Here is a 14,968-nt window from a genome sequence, read left to right on the forward strand (position 1 = left end):
TTTGAACAGCCATAGCATAACCAATTTTTGTCTAACAAGAAAACAAAAAATCAAAAATATTCAGAAAAGCAAAACGTACATTTTATTACTGTTTGAGATTTTTGGTATTTCTAATTGTATATATAGTCTTTTGAGTCCCTTTTACTTTTCAGTGTCGGGACTGGCACATCCTTTCACGTGTGTACAAATGTTGACCATTGTTTCTTATTGTATGCTAATCGGCTTGCTTCTGCTATTGTTTTCCCCTTACTTTGGATGATTTTAGCGACTACTGTATCCCAATCTTCTCTAGGTCTTCCTCTACTTCTTTTCTTTTGTATCCTGGCTTCCCACATTTTCTTCACCGGTATGTTGTCTTTCATTCTTTTCATGTGTCCCCACCAACTTAGTTGTTTTTCTTCAATATACTCAAGTACAGATTTCGTCTTAAGATCTGTGCGTATACCTGTGTTTCTTATTCTGTCTCTCATTGCCACTCCTCTAACTCTTCGTAAATACTTCATTTCTAGGGCTTGTATCTTGCTTTTTAGTTTTCTAGTTAGTATCCATGATTCACAGCCGTATGTAAGCACTGGTCTATATATGGTGTTGAATACAGTTAGTTTGGTTTTTCTTGTGATTTCCTTTTTGTTTAAGAAGCTATTTTTTATTGCATGAAATAGTTTTAATGTTTTACTTATCCTCTCTTCAACATCTTTGTCCTGCCTTCCATTATTTTCGATTGTAACGCCCAAGTATTGGAAATGGTTTACTTGTTCTATTGCCTCCTCATTAATTTGCATATTTATTACGACTGGTTCTTGCGATATTACCATGGTCTTCGTCTTATGTGTATTTATCTTCATACCCTGTTTACATAATGCGTGGTTCCATGCTTGCAGGTTATTTTGCAGGTCTTCTTCTTTTTCTGAGATAACTACTACATCATCTGCGAATGCACATTCCGAAATGGTTACGCTATGGAGATTCCTGTACCCTACATGCAATTTCTTTAGTTGTGGTGTGCACTCTATCATGATTTCGTCCATAAAGATGTTGAAGAGGGTTGGGCTCATGACACCTCCTTGCCTTAGTCCTTCAGTTGTTTCGAATTCTGTTGATTTCATGTTTTTATGTATTATGTAGTTCCTATTTCTCTTATAAAGACTTTTGATGATTTCAACTAGTTTATCGTCAACCCCTCTTCTTATCAAGCTGTCCCACACAGTTTGTCGTTTTACTATGTCGAATGCCTTTTCCAGGTCTATGAAGGCCATATATGCTTTCTTTTTAGACAGTAACGTTTTTTCAATTATTTGTTTTACCGTGAAAATATGGTCTTGTACTCCACGTCCCTTTCTAAAGCCACTCTGTGCTTCATTTAAAGTAGTTTCTGTAAAGTTTCTCAGCTTTTTTTCTAGTACTGTTTCATAGACTTTGAGAGAAGAACATAACAGTGTAATTCCTCGATAGTTGTTACAATCTTTGTGGTCTCCTTTCTTATATATCGGCACTATTAGTCCTATCTCCCAGTGCTTCGGTATTGTTTCTTGTTTGCTTGCTTCTTTGAATATTTCAGCTAATTGTTTTACGCCTTTCATTCCCATGTACTTCAGCATTTCCGGTGGTATATGGTCGTGTCCAGGTGCCTTTCCGTTTTTAAGTTTGCCTATTGCTTCTATTGTATCTTCGATTGTTATCTCGATGCTTGTTCTCTGTTCTTCACTACCTGTCGCGTTACTGTTATCTTTATTCCTATCCTCTTTTGTGGTAGTTAATAATTCTTGGAAGTGTTGTCGCCATCTTTCAATAATTTCTTTTTCTTCTGTGATTATTTTTCCTTCTTTGTTTTTAATTCTCATATCCTTACTAGGTTTGTCTGTTCTTAGAGATTTTAATGTTCTATAAAAAAGTTTTTGATTTTCTTTGCTATTGTGTTCCTGCTGTTGTCCAAATTGATGCCAACTCTTTTCCTTTTCTGTTTTTATCATATCTCTTACTGCAGTCCTTGCCTCTTTGTATTTGTTGTAATTGTTTACTGTTTTGTTTCCTAAATAATTATTCCAAAGTTTTTTCTTAGTTTTCACTTGTTGTTTTATTTCGGCATTCCACCAGTTTGTTTGTTTCACCTTGTCATACCTTTTACAAATGCCACATACTTTTTTCGCCGCTTCCAGTAATATATTTTTAAATGATTGCCATTTTTGTTCTAGGTTGTTACTATCATTTGCATTTTCCAGAGCTGCTATTTCTAAATCAACCATTTCTTTGTATCTTAGGGCAATCTCTTTGTTTCTGAGCTTGTAAGTTCGTATTCAATTTTTCCTAATTGTTTTTAAGTTAATTCCATAAACAATTACGATTTTTTTCAAAATTAAAAAAAATGTTTTATTTTAAACCCAATTTTTTTCAAAACTGAGCACTTTGAACCAATGAAACGTATAGATAATATAAACAATACATAAGTAAAGTAACTTGTAAAGCGGTAACGATTAATTTTATTTGAGAAGCTAATTAAGGAGTAATTTTCGCCATTTTTTTACCAAAGAATAAAAGGGACCAACAATATTGTGAGCATAACTCACTTACTTTTAATGTTAGAAGTTTTTTAAAAAACGAAAATAAACCTTTTTTTAAACACTTTAAAAACGTTGTAATGAATTGTCCCCGAAAAGTGCTCCGTTTTTTGGTTATTTCACATTGAAATATTCGATTTGGAATTTGACGAAGAAGAACCTACATTTCATTAGCTGCAACTCTGCTTCTACTGGGTCTGCAGATCTCACGCATACACCATTTTTTTCAATTTTTTATAAGCTATATTTTTTCGCTAAAATACTTACTTTTTGAGTTATCTCCGAAAAACCGTCCAAAAACATTTTTTTTTTGGTTAAAAATTAAACACATTCACTCGCAAATAACTCGAAAAATATTGACTTAGTAAAAAAACTCTATAGAACAAAAGTTACTTAAAATTAGTCATTTTATCCAATTCCGGACTTATTTTGAACGTATATTTTTTCACTCCCGAGAAAAAATTTTTCACCCCGTATTTTCCAATTTTTGTAAAATGGAGAGGATGTAGAATTGTAAACTTTTTCTTATATAATAATAGACAATTTCAACTACCTTTTCCCAAATTTTCATCCTTCCTTTATTTTTTTAGAGGTTGTCGTCAAATTATGCGTTCCCTGATCGGGCTATAAGGGCTAAAAGAAATTCAGCACTTTCTCTATGCTACTTTGCAAAATACATATAGTGTCACAACACTTGCTTATACATTTGACGTTCTGTCCGTCAACTATGCGAGAATTTGGTATACTAAGTTAATTGATCAAAATTTATTTGCATAAATGAGTTAGTTCTGGATGGGGAACTTTGATGGGGAACTATTTGGTGTGATGAAAATTGTAAACAGGCAATAGACAAATGAAATAAACTATATATGCAGTATACTCAAAAAAGAACACGAGAAAGGTGCAAAAAATTTGAAGAACAATGAAAGTCAGATAAAATATGCAAAGGAATAGGAGACAAAAAACGACAAAATACTAAAAATGGAGAAATATTTCAATCTGGGTGACACTAGAGGGTCATATAAATATATATATATATATATATATATATATATATATATATATATATATATAAATTCGGGTTCAAAACGTCCTCCGACGTTGTCCGATGCCTTGTTGCCAATATCTTCTATCATTGCAGTTTTCATCTTCTAACCCTCGTACACTCATTGATCGTCTTACTCCCTGTATCCATGTCGTTCTTGGCCTTCCTCTTTTTCTGTTTTCTGTAGGTATCCATTTCATAATTTTCTTTGGCAGTTTTTCCTCCCCCATTCTCTGAACATGTCCGTACCACGTTAATTGTTTCTTCTCAATGCATTCTACAACCGTTTCCTGTAAATTCATTCTTCGCTTTACTTCCTCATTTCTAACCCGGTCCAATCTCGATGTTCTACTTGCTCTTCTTAGGGCGTCCATCTCAGTAGCTTCTATTTTTCGTTTTTGGTGTTCCTTTATTTTCCATGTTTCGGATCCGTATACCAATGTGCTCTTAATCATGGTGTTGTATATTCGCATTTTTCTTTGTTTCCCTATCTCGGTACTCCACAAAATTCCGTTCAATGATAAAATTATCGTTCTTGCTTTATTTATTCTGCTCTTAATTTCTGCATCGTCAGTACCTTAGTACTTAGCTAGTTATTTTCTGATTATTGTCCAATATCATATCAGTTGAATCCTCACCTAGGCATAAATATTGTGTTTTTTCTACATTCATCTGCAATCCCCATTTTTCGTATTCTTCCTTCAATTTGCGAGTCATATATTCCAAATCTTCTTTATCGTTTGCACATATTACCTGATCGTCTGCAAACTGAAGGGTGTACATGCAGGTGTTGTCGTCGATTTGGATGCCCATTCCACTGCATTTTCGTTTCCATATTGTAAGGGCTTTGGCGACATAAATCTTAAACAGGTGATATGCAACATCTTTGTCGTAGACCTTTGTTGACTGTAAACAAATCTGTTATTTTGTTTCCTAATTTTACTGCAGATTTCATGTCACTGTATAAATTTTGGACAGCTTTTATGAGAGTAAAGTTAATGTTGGAGTTTTGCAGTACTTCCCATAGTTTTGGTATCGGTATGTTGTCATATGCTTTTTGCAAATCAATAAAATTCATATAAATTCCTGAATCAATTCAAAAAATGATATAAACCATGCACTAAGTTCTACTAATAGAGCCAGTACAAACAATTGCCATGCAGTAGCCGATTTCAAGAATAACAGAAGATCAAAACCGGAATAAGGAATAATGAATTAACACACCCACCCACAAGACAGGAAATAATGGATATCATTAAAGCACTGAAGAATAATAAAGGCCCAGGTAACAAACATACCTGCTGAAATTATCAAAATTGGAAGACACATACTGATTGATAGATAAATTTATATAATAATATAATAAATGATAATTTATAAAATAAATATATAATAAATAGATAGACGTGTGGAACTCCAGAAAAAAATCCAGGAGACTTAAAAAAAGACAGTACCTATATGCCAAATCTACAAGAAGGGAGACAAACTTAGTACAAAAATTATAGAGGAATATTCCTACTTTGTGTGAGTTATAAAGTATTTACGTGAATCATAATCTTTCCATGTCCTCTTTTCTTCTAGTGATATGACCAAAGTACAAAAATATTCGCTGTGTGCAAGTACTTGGAGGGGATACGAGAAACGATCGTGTGCGGGTAGCGGAGAAATCTTATAACTTTTTTATCATATTTCTTAAATAATTCATATTTTCAATTGAAATTGTCATATTGACATATTTCATACCTACTGTCACTATGAAATCGGGCATTAATGTTGCTCCACAATATGGATATGATTATGCAATAATTATTAAAGTGAATTTAATTAATTGTAGGTATTTTACTTGTAATACTGCATTTTAATAATTAATTTTATTTACTACATACAATGTTTACCTTTTAATAACGTAACCTCAATCTTACTTTTTCTTTTTAATCTTTTTTTGGGCTATAGCCTTGACAATTATCCAGCAACCAGGACTAATATAATTGGCTAATATAATTAAAAGTGCTACACATGTTGCTGCGCTATGAAACCAGGTGTCAAACCAGACAAAAAAGAGCAATATGTACCAATTAGAATTAATAATGCCGATATGCCATAGGCTAACACTGTAAAGTATCTGAATATTATACTGGATGATGGACTTAGGTGAAAAGCTTATGCCAGAAAGAAACAAGAAGAACCTCAAATCAAATAGAGAAAAATGTACTGGTTGCTTTGCAGAAAATTCAAATTGATAACGTTAATAAATTACTTTGGTATAAACAGAATATCATACCAGTATGGACATACGATACCGTGTTGTCTGCGTATCTCAGATATGCAGACAGGCGCGGATCTAGAAATTCATAATAGGGGGGGCCAGACTTACCTCAAATGCAAATATTATATTTTCCAGATTTAGCCATACGACTCACACTTACTCTAAGGATAAAATACACACTATATAATCCCAGATACCTACGGTATCAAAAGGATTGATAGACAATTCACGACTATTAATCTCACTGGTCGTTCTTTACCATAAAGATTAACCTTTCTGCCATCAATGGTATGCCATCACGCATGGATTATTTGGTAAAATACAAATTTTTATATCTTTATTATATCGCAAATTTGAAACGTGACTTTTCATGAGATAAGTTTTATACCCAGTGTAATGTATTTGCATTTTAAAATATCATTCTTTGAATTGAGAAAAATATTTCCGTTGTTTATGGTTCCATCGGTACCCAACCAAATGCGCCTGCAGATTATTTTTTAGAGAAGGGTGTTTTATTAGATTTTATGGCTTCTTTAAATTCTTTGGAAGCGGTTGTCGTGTAATTTAGTGTTGTAGGTACTGCTGGCTTAAAGTTTAGAGTTAACGGAAAAAAATAATAAATAATAAAAAAATACTTATAGACTAAATACAATAGGGGGTCCATGGACCCGTTGACCCCCCCGTATCCGCGCCTGTATGCAGACGACACGGTACTTATTGGCTCCAATAAAGAATACTTGCGACGACTTATAAACAGGGTAACCGAAGCATGTGCTGAATATGGGTTAAAACTTAATATTTCTAAGACAAAACTTATGGTTGTTACCAAAACCAATGAACATCAGAGCGTGTGGAATAAATTTAGAAAGAGTTCACAATATTACCTATTTTGGGCGCCAACGTTAACGATAATTGGGATATAAGTAAAGAAATAAGAGCCAGAGCCCCCTTCTATAAATTAAATAGAATTCTAATTAATAGATATATTACGTTAAATCTCAAAAACAGATTAAAACGCTGCTACATATTCTCCACATTGCTGTATAGGTTGCCTTGACCCTTACAGAGACATAATAAAAAAATTGGAGGCCTTTTGGAGATGTGGATTTATCGACGAGTATTACACTGAATAGTTTTACATTGAATGGAAAAGAGCACAGACATAACAAAAACGATGAAAATTCGAAAGTTACAATATTTCGGTCATGTACTGAGACATCCAGAGAGGTATAACCTTCTACACATCATAATACACGGCAAGATCGCCGGAAGGAGAGGCTCAGATCGAAGAATAACATCCTGGCTCCATTTCCGAGAGTCGTATTAAGAGACCACCGACAATCTGTTTGGAGCTGTCGCAAACAAAGTTATTATTGTCAATATAATCGCCAACATTCGATAATCGTACAGGGTAGGTACTGAAAGAAGAAGGAGAAATGGACATATGGTATTCAGTTTTGGGGTTGCGCCATATAAAAGCAATATTACTCTGATACAAAGACTACAAAAAAAAGAGCTGAGAAATAGTGTAAATTAATACTCCCTGGTATAACAGAAATAGCGACATCCAAAGAGATCTAGGGATGAAGACTGTCGACCAAACTGTAATGAAATTCAAAAAAAGTCATGGGTAAAAAAAAATCACGAGCAGAGGTTCCGCCAACAGGTGAACATCCAGGCCATTCAGATTCTTGACAACACAGATCTTCAAAAAGACTCAAGAGGAACCTTTTGGAATAGGCGATGTTAACAGTAGTACACTCATTGAGTGAGTTCTAAGTTGCTATCTTGTAGTTAAGATAGAACAGAACTCGTCATTAATCAAATGTTGTGATCAGATTTTAGTAATAATAACCACCCCCGTTTGAATGTTAATTTAACAAAAAAATACCAGACTAGAGTTAAGTATATTTAATATTGATCGTTTATTGATAAGAAACTAACTCTATAATAATATAGGTACAAAAGCACTAGCATCAAATATATTCCATATCTGACTTATAAAAGAACCTCTTTGTTGATGCAAACGCCGAAATATCTTTGGATGACCTTGGAAGACCGTATGCGCTGCGTGTCACTGGTTTTATAACTACATATGAGACACTAATAGCACTTTAAAAAAATTTGTGTTGTGTAAAAGCACAAAATCTAGATATTTCACATATTTATTGCAAGCACTCCTACCTTAAATTGTTTAGTCTTATTTTATATTCTACGGCAGTATTTTAGACCAGGCCGATGAGAGATAAACATCACCTCTGTTTATATACAGTGTCCCAAATGTAACAGATATTTCTCTTACTTAGTACTACACTTGAAAGCAAAAAAATCGACTCACTCGATGAATTGTATTTTTTGTTTAAATTTCATGTCGTGTTCTTTGAATTAAAACAACTAATGCAAAAAAATGTTGTCTATTATACTTAGAGCTTCCAAAAAATAATGGTTTTATGCAAATTGGCAACGTGTTGTAAAATTTGTCTTCTTCTGTATGACATATGGCATGCTGCAAACATTGTAACGGGCATGTTCTACGCAATTTAGACCTCTATGAATTTGTTTGTGGTCGTCTCAGTCGCTTTTCAAACGTGTTGACTTGTGTGTATACTTCGAAGTGAAGTAAGTTAATATTAAATGGATACTTCACCAGTGAAGGCGGTCCAGGTAATTGCATAATCACGAGAGGGATATAGTCAGAGGGCTGTCGCCCGTCGCCTCCTTGTGACGCAGTCTGCAGTCTCAAGGGCTTACCGTCGATACCAGGAGACCGGTAACTGCAGTGGACGACCAGATTCGGGTCGGCGACGTGTAATGACAGAGAAATACGACCGATTTATTGTCCTGAGTCTTTGCGGAATCGATTTGCCCAATTTGAACGCACATCAGAAACAAGCTCGACTTTAGTTTGCCCGAGAACACGTTAATTGGGACCGTGGCCCATTTGCCTGGACGATTTGCCCAGTGCTGCAGTGTCGAAACAGTGAGCTATGGAGGTGGTTCGTGTATATTTTGGGGTACTTTATCTTTAGAAGGAAAAACAGAGCTTGTGAGCTGCACTTCTAGCTCTATCCCATAGTGTCTGTCCATCGATTTTTCGAAGGGTTTTCATCTCTGCTGTTTCTAGCAATCTTTTTGTCCTCTCTATATCAGGTCGTGTTTCTGCCGAGTATGTAATTATTGGCCTGATGACTGTTTTGTATATTCTGCCTTTAATTTGTTTTCAGATATTATTATTTCTCCATATTGTTTCATTCAGGCAACCTGCGACTCTGTTTGGTTTATTCGCTTGATCTTCCACTTCTGTTTCAAACTTTCCGTAACTTAGTGTGATGCCTACATATTTAAACTCCTTGACTTGTTTTATTATTTGACCCTTCAGCTCTAATTTACATTTTAGTAGATTTGTTGTTATAAGAACCATGAATTTGGCCTTTTTTGGGGAAATTAGCATGTTAAATTTTCAAGCAGTTATATTAAGGGGTGCAGCATACGTTGTAAATCATGTTCACTTTGAGACATATTGTGTCGTCTACGTAGCAGATTATTTTAAGTTATTTTTCTCCCATTTGGTATCCCTTTTTAGTGCTAACTTTTTTGCCAGCTTCAATTGCCCCAGTTAGTTATTCTCCTACTTTTACTTTTATTTTGTTGTTCTCGTAGATATTTTCGATCGTTTTAGATCGAAATATAGTACAGAGCAGTGGCGTACAGTGACTTTTTCTAAAGGGGAAGCGATTCAATAAGGATATAAAAATATTTTCTTAAGGGTCGAGGGTCGAGCCACTTCCCACCTGATAACACTCTGATGCGCTATAGGGGCTCTCTATCAGCAAAGTGCTTATGTGAGACGTCCTGAGTACAAGGAGTCACACACTAAATCCTACCCCGATCAATGCGTGAGGCACTCTATTGCCGCTATTTCTAGTGACTATAGTGACCTATCATTGATCTATATTGCTTGCTCGGGCCTTAAGTCCTCGCTCCGGGCTTCGTTTCCTAAAGAAGAGATCTATTTAAATGTTTTTTTTTTATTCCGAGGCATTTTCCACAACACGCAACTTTCAACAATATGACACTTATTTATACTTGAGCTCTATTCTCCTATCAACTTCTGATAATTGTTGAATTCGGTCTTTTTCAATGGACTTTTAAAGTCTGTCTTCGCTTGTTGAATTTCTTGTAAAACTTTTAATGCATTTTAATACTGAAAAACTTCGTTCAACTGATGCACTTGTGACTGGGATAATTTGTAGTAATTCACACAACTTGGACACTTCACACAGGGACTTTTTTAAACCAGTAGTTATAAGAAATACCCAGATTTCTGAGTATATCTTTATCACTAATGTGAGTTGTTCCACAAACAACACTTAACTTATAATGCAAAGCTGGCATATCAAAATATTTTCATTATTTAATCGTAGTGAAATAAATTCCTCTGTGGGAAATTTTGATGAATTAAAATTAGAAATATTAAATAAGAATATAATATATAATTCTACAAATTTTAATTCGTTGAAATTTTGAAAGCGAAAATCATTTTTTGTAGAATGTTTTGTTAATGTCAAAAGCTCTCTCTGTTATCGACATTATCAATCTTCATTCTTTTTCTTTCAATTTCAAACCCCATATTTTCAGTTTTATCCCAAATATTTTTAAACTGCTCTCGTTTTTTAATTATCGTATTAATAAAGTCATCAAATTGTCTTATACAAAATGCAATGCCAATTGACTTCATCTGTAAAATGTCAAATAAAAGATCAGTAAAAGGAAAAATCTCTGCAAAAAATTTAAATCGAAATATTCTTTAAGCGAATGTATGTTCCTAAATGTATGTAAGCACCCCTTAGAAGCAGTAACAGTCAGAGCATCCCAGTCTTGGAAGGCGATCGAACGATCGCTTCTGCAGGGTACCAAAATTCGCGCGACTAGTGGGTGCGGTCATTGAACCCTGACCAATTTTTATACGGGCCTACTGCATGACAAGGGGCGATTTTGAGATGCGCTTCTGTCAGGGGTGGACCGAATAGTTGAATTGTGTGCATAGTGCATATTGAGTTCCTTCCTATGCGATTAATTTTTAATATTTTTCAATGCCTATTGCCTAGGTAATAATATGTAGATTACTGGGATTGGGGAAAATTTTTGATAATTAAATATTAGTTAATAATATATTTTGTTATATCGAAGTATAAAATAGGGAAGCGGTGTCCCGCTTCCATGGACCGCACGCCTCTGGTACAGAGTACATAGATGTACCTCTCTTGAGTACAAAAAAAGGATAACGTCCTTTAATTTGACCCTGTCAAATGCCTTCTTAAGGTCTACGAAACATAAATATGCCGTATGTTTTTGTATTCTTATGACTTCACTTGAACCTATCTCATTATATATTACAGAGTGCATGATATTCCCTACATAAAACCTTTTTGTTCTTCTGCTAATGCTATAATTTTATTAAGTTTGTTTGTTATCACTTTGGTTGTTAATTTTAATTTAATTAATTAATAATAAAATCATGTAGGCTATTTGCTTGATTTGACATTCAATTCAAATCTTACTTAATTTGTGGGACACCCATTACATGCTATTTGCTTGATTTGCTATTCAATTCAAATCTTACTTAAATTGTGGGACACCCATTACATGTCGTGATCATTTGTGCTATACTTTACCAACATCCTGGATGCCGATACTTCTTGTGAAGTTGATTAATTTTTGAGAAATTATATTCAAACTGGATAAAATTGAACTTTCAAAATAAAGGTTTATTTGATCAGGTGGAACTAATTTCATCAATCACTGTAGTTTCGTTATAGAGAAATATACTACCTATTTTTAAATAATTTAAACAGGAGTCAGTCCACTATACCAACCATTTTAAACATGCATGCATAAACTTACTTTATAAATTGTCAAGTAATCATATGTCATCGCTAGGGTATACTAAACAAACAGTGACTAAATCTACTAATGCATATACATCATTAATTATTTTTTATTTTTTTGGGACCTTTTTACCTGCTGTGTAAATAGATATCCCCTTAATTTAACGTTTCTGATGGCCCGAACAGGCAAACCCAATATCACGAACGTTGCTTCTCTCAGGTCAAAAAACAGCAATTTTATACTCGTCTGTATCAGATAAAAAATTACTATCTAAGTGAAGATTATTTTCTACCTCTACAATAAGACTGTTTTCATTTTTTAGTCACAGGGTTAAAATTAAAGTAGATAATGAAATAAAAGAACACTCAGAAATAAAAGAGAAGCAAGTGAAAACAATAAGAATATCATTAAGACAGAAGGTCAATGTGCAATAACATAAAAGATAAACTTTAAAAATACTCAAAAACTACTAAGACAAAGCACAATAAAGTCTACAATAACACTATTTTCATTTTTAGTCACATGCTTAAAATTAAAGTAGATAATGAAACAAAAGAACACTCGGAAATAAAAGAGAAGCAAATAAAAAAGTAAGGATTTCATTAAAACAGAAGGTCAATGTACAATAAATATAAAAGATTAATTTTAAGAATACTCAAAAAAGTACTAGGACAAATAGACCAGGGCGCATCTGTAAAAATATTAGTACATTTGGACGTTGAGAGGTGACCCAAATTTTTTTGCAGAAATTGCTTGAAAATAACTCAAATAATAATATTTGAGTTATCCTCCCTCTCAAAAAGGTCCGGAACATTGTTTAAATAATCAAAATGTCAAAAAATGAAGGAAAAATTCGATTCTTTTCTTCGTTTTTTGATTATAACTTTAAAAGTATTTATTTTCGAGAAAAGTTGTACTGACATAAAAGTTGCGTAATTTAATTTCCTATAATATAGAATTGGTTAAAAATTTAAAAAATAGTCACCCTTGTTGCAAAATGGCAATAATTGCGAAAAAAACCATACAAAAACAAGTATTCGCATTTTACGTTTTTCAACCATTTACGCTACACTTAGGACCTTCATATTTCACCCAGAAAAACTTTATGATACAGTAAAACAATACTGTAAATTTCATTAGGATCGGTTTAATAGATTTTGCAAAATAAATTTTGCAATCCAGCTTTCGCAAAAAAATTCATTTTTTCAAAATGTTACAGGACTGAAAATAAAGGAGATAGCAAGTTGATTTTTTTTTTGTTTATAGAAGTGTACTGTAACTTTCATTTGCAATTTACAAAACTAAAATCGATTAGCTACCACGGCGTCAGGATTTTTTTTAAATAAACATTAATTATTGGTGCTACGCGCAGGACAGCGAATAGTTTGCTCTGATTGGGCATTCCAATGACCTTTGATAATGATTGATACATTCTAATTTTTATTACATTTCGATATAAATAAATAAATTTGTTTATTGCAAAATAAAAACACATACTCTATCCTTTGAAATAACACTTGTTTAGCAAAAATTTTCTTTGTTCATATATTTTAACTTAGAGAATAAAAGTTTATTATTTTTAAACATATGCAATTGTTTAAACAATATTCCACAAACAATAATAAAATTAGTTTGAATTTTGTTGAATTAAAATATTAAAATACAACAGAATATAGAGTGAGAAAATAATATATTAGATAAAGATTGGAAGAAATTTTGGTGGAAATCAACTTGTGTGAATAGAACACCGCTGTCCTGCGCGTAGCACCAAAAATTAATGTTTATTTAAAAAATTTACTGACGCCGTGGTAATTAATCGATTTTAATTTTGAAAATTGCAAATGAAAGGTACAGTACACTTCTATAAGCAGAAAAAAATTCAACTTGCTATCTGCTTTATTTTCAGTCCTGCAACATTTAAAAAAAATGAATTTTTTTGCGAAAGCTGGATTGCAAAATTTATTTTGCAAAATGTATTAAACCTATCTTAATGAAATTGACAAGGTTGTTTTACTATATTTACTATATCATAAAGTTTTTCTGGGTAAAATATGAAGGTCCCAAGTGTAGCATAAATGGTTGAAAAACGTAAAATTCAAATACTTGTTTTTGTTTGGTTTTTTTCGCAATTATTGCTATTTTGCAACAAGGGTGACTATTTTTTAAATTTATAACCAATTCTGTATTTTAGAAAATTAAATTTCATGCAACTTTTATGTCAGTACAGCTTTTCTCAAAAATCAATAGTTTTAAAGTTATAATCAAAAAACCAATAAAAAATCGAATTTTTCCTTCATATTTTGACATTTTGATTATTTAAACAATGTTCCGGGCCATTTTGAGTGGGAGGATAACTCAAATATTATTATCTGAGTTATTGTCAAGCAATTTCTGCAAAAAAAATTGAGTCACCTCTCAACGTCCATCTCAAAACAAATGCGCCCTGGACTAAAAGCACAATAACGTCTATAATAATACTGGTTCCATTTTTATTCACAGGGTTAAAATTAAAGTAGATAATCAGACAAAAGAACACTCGGAAATAAAAAACAAGCAAATGGAAAAAGTAAGAATTTCATTAACACAGAACGTCAATGTACAATAATTATAAAGGATAAATTTTAACAATACTCAAAAAAGTACTATAATAGAACACAGCACAATAACGTCTAAAATAATACTTTTTTCATTTTTAGTCACCGGGTTAAAATTAAAGTAGATAATGAAATGAAAGAACAAGCAAAAATAAAAGAGAAACAATGTGCAATAATCTTAAAAAATAAACTTTAACAATACTCAAAAAAGTACCAGAACAAAGCACCATAAGGTCTACAATAACACTATTTTCAGTTTTAGTCACAATTGGAATAGACAATGAAAAAAAAGAACACTCGGAAATAAAAGAGAAGCAAGTGGAAAAAGTAAGGATTTCCTTAAAACTGAAGGTCAATGTACAATAATTATAAAGGATACATTTTAAGAATAAGTACTCAAAAAGTACTAGGACAAAGCACAGTGCACAAGCTGAAAAGATGTTATCAAAAAAAGTGCTAGAAGCTACAGAAAAAAATTTGTACATATAAACAAGGAGAAATATCATATTATTGTATGAGGTTTGGGATCCGCGAATTTGGACCTTCAAAAGTAGATTTTTTTTGAAATTGATTAGAAATTTTTCTAAAAATGCAAAAAACTTTAGTTTCACATGAGAAT

The sequence above is a fragment of the Diabrotica virgifera genome, chromosome 10 (assembly GCF_917563875.1).
Source record: "Diabrotica virgifera virgifera chromosome 10, PGI_DIABVI_V3a".
NCBI lineage: Eukaryota > Metazoa > Arthropoda > Insecta > Coleoptera > Chrysomelidae > Diabrotica > Diabrotica virgifera.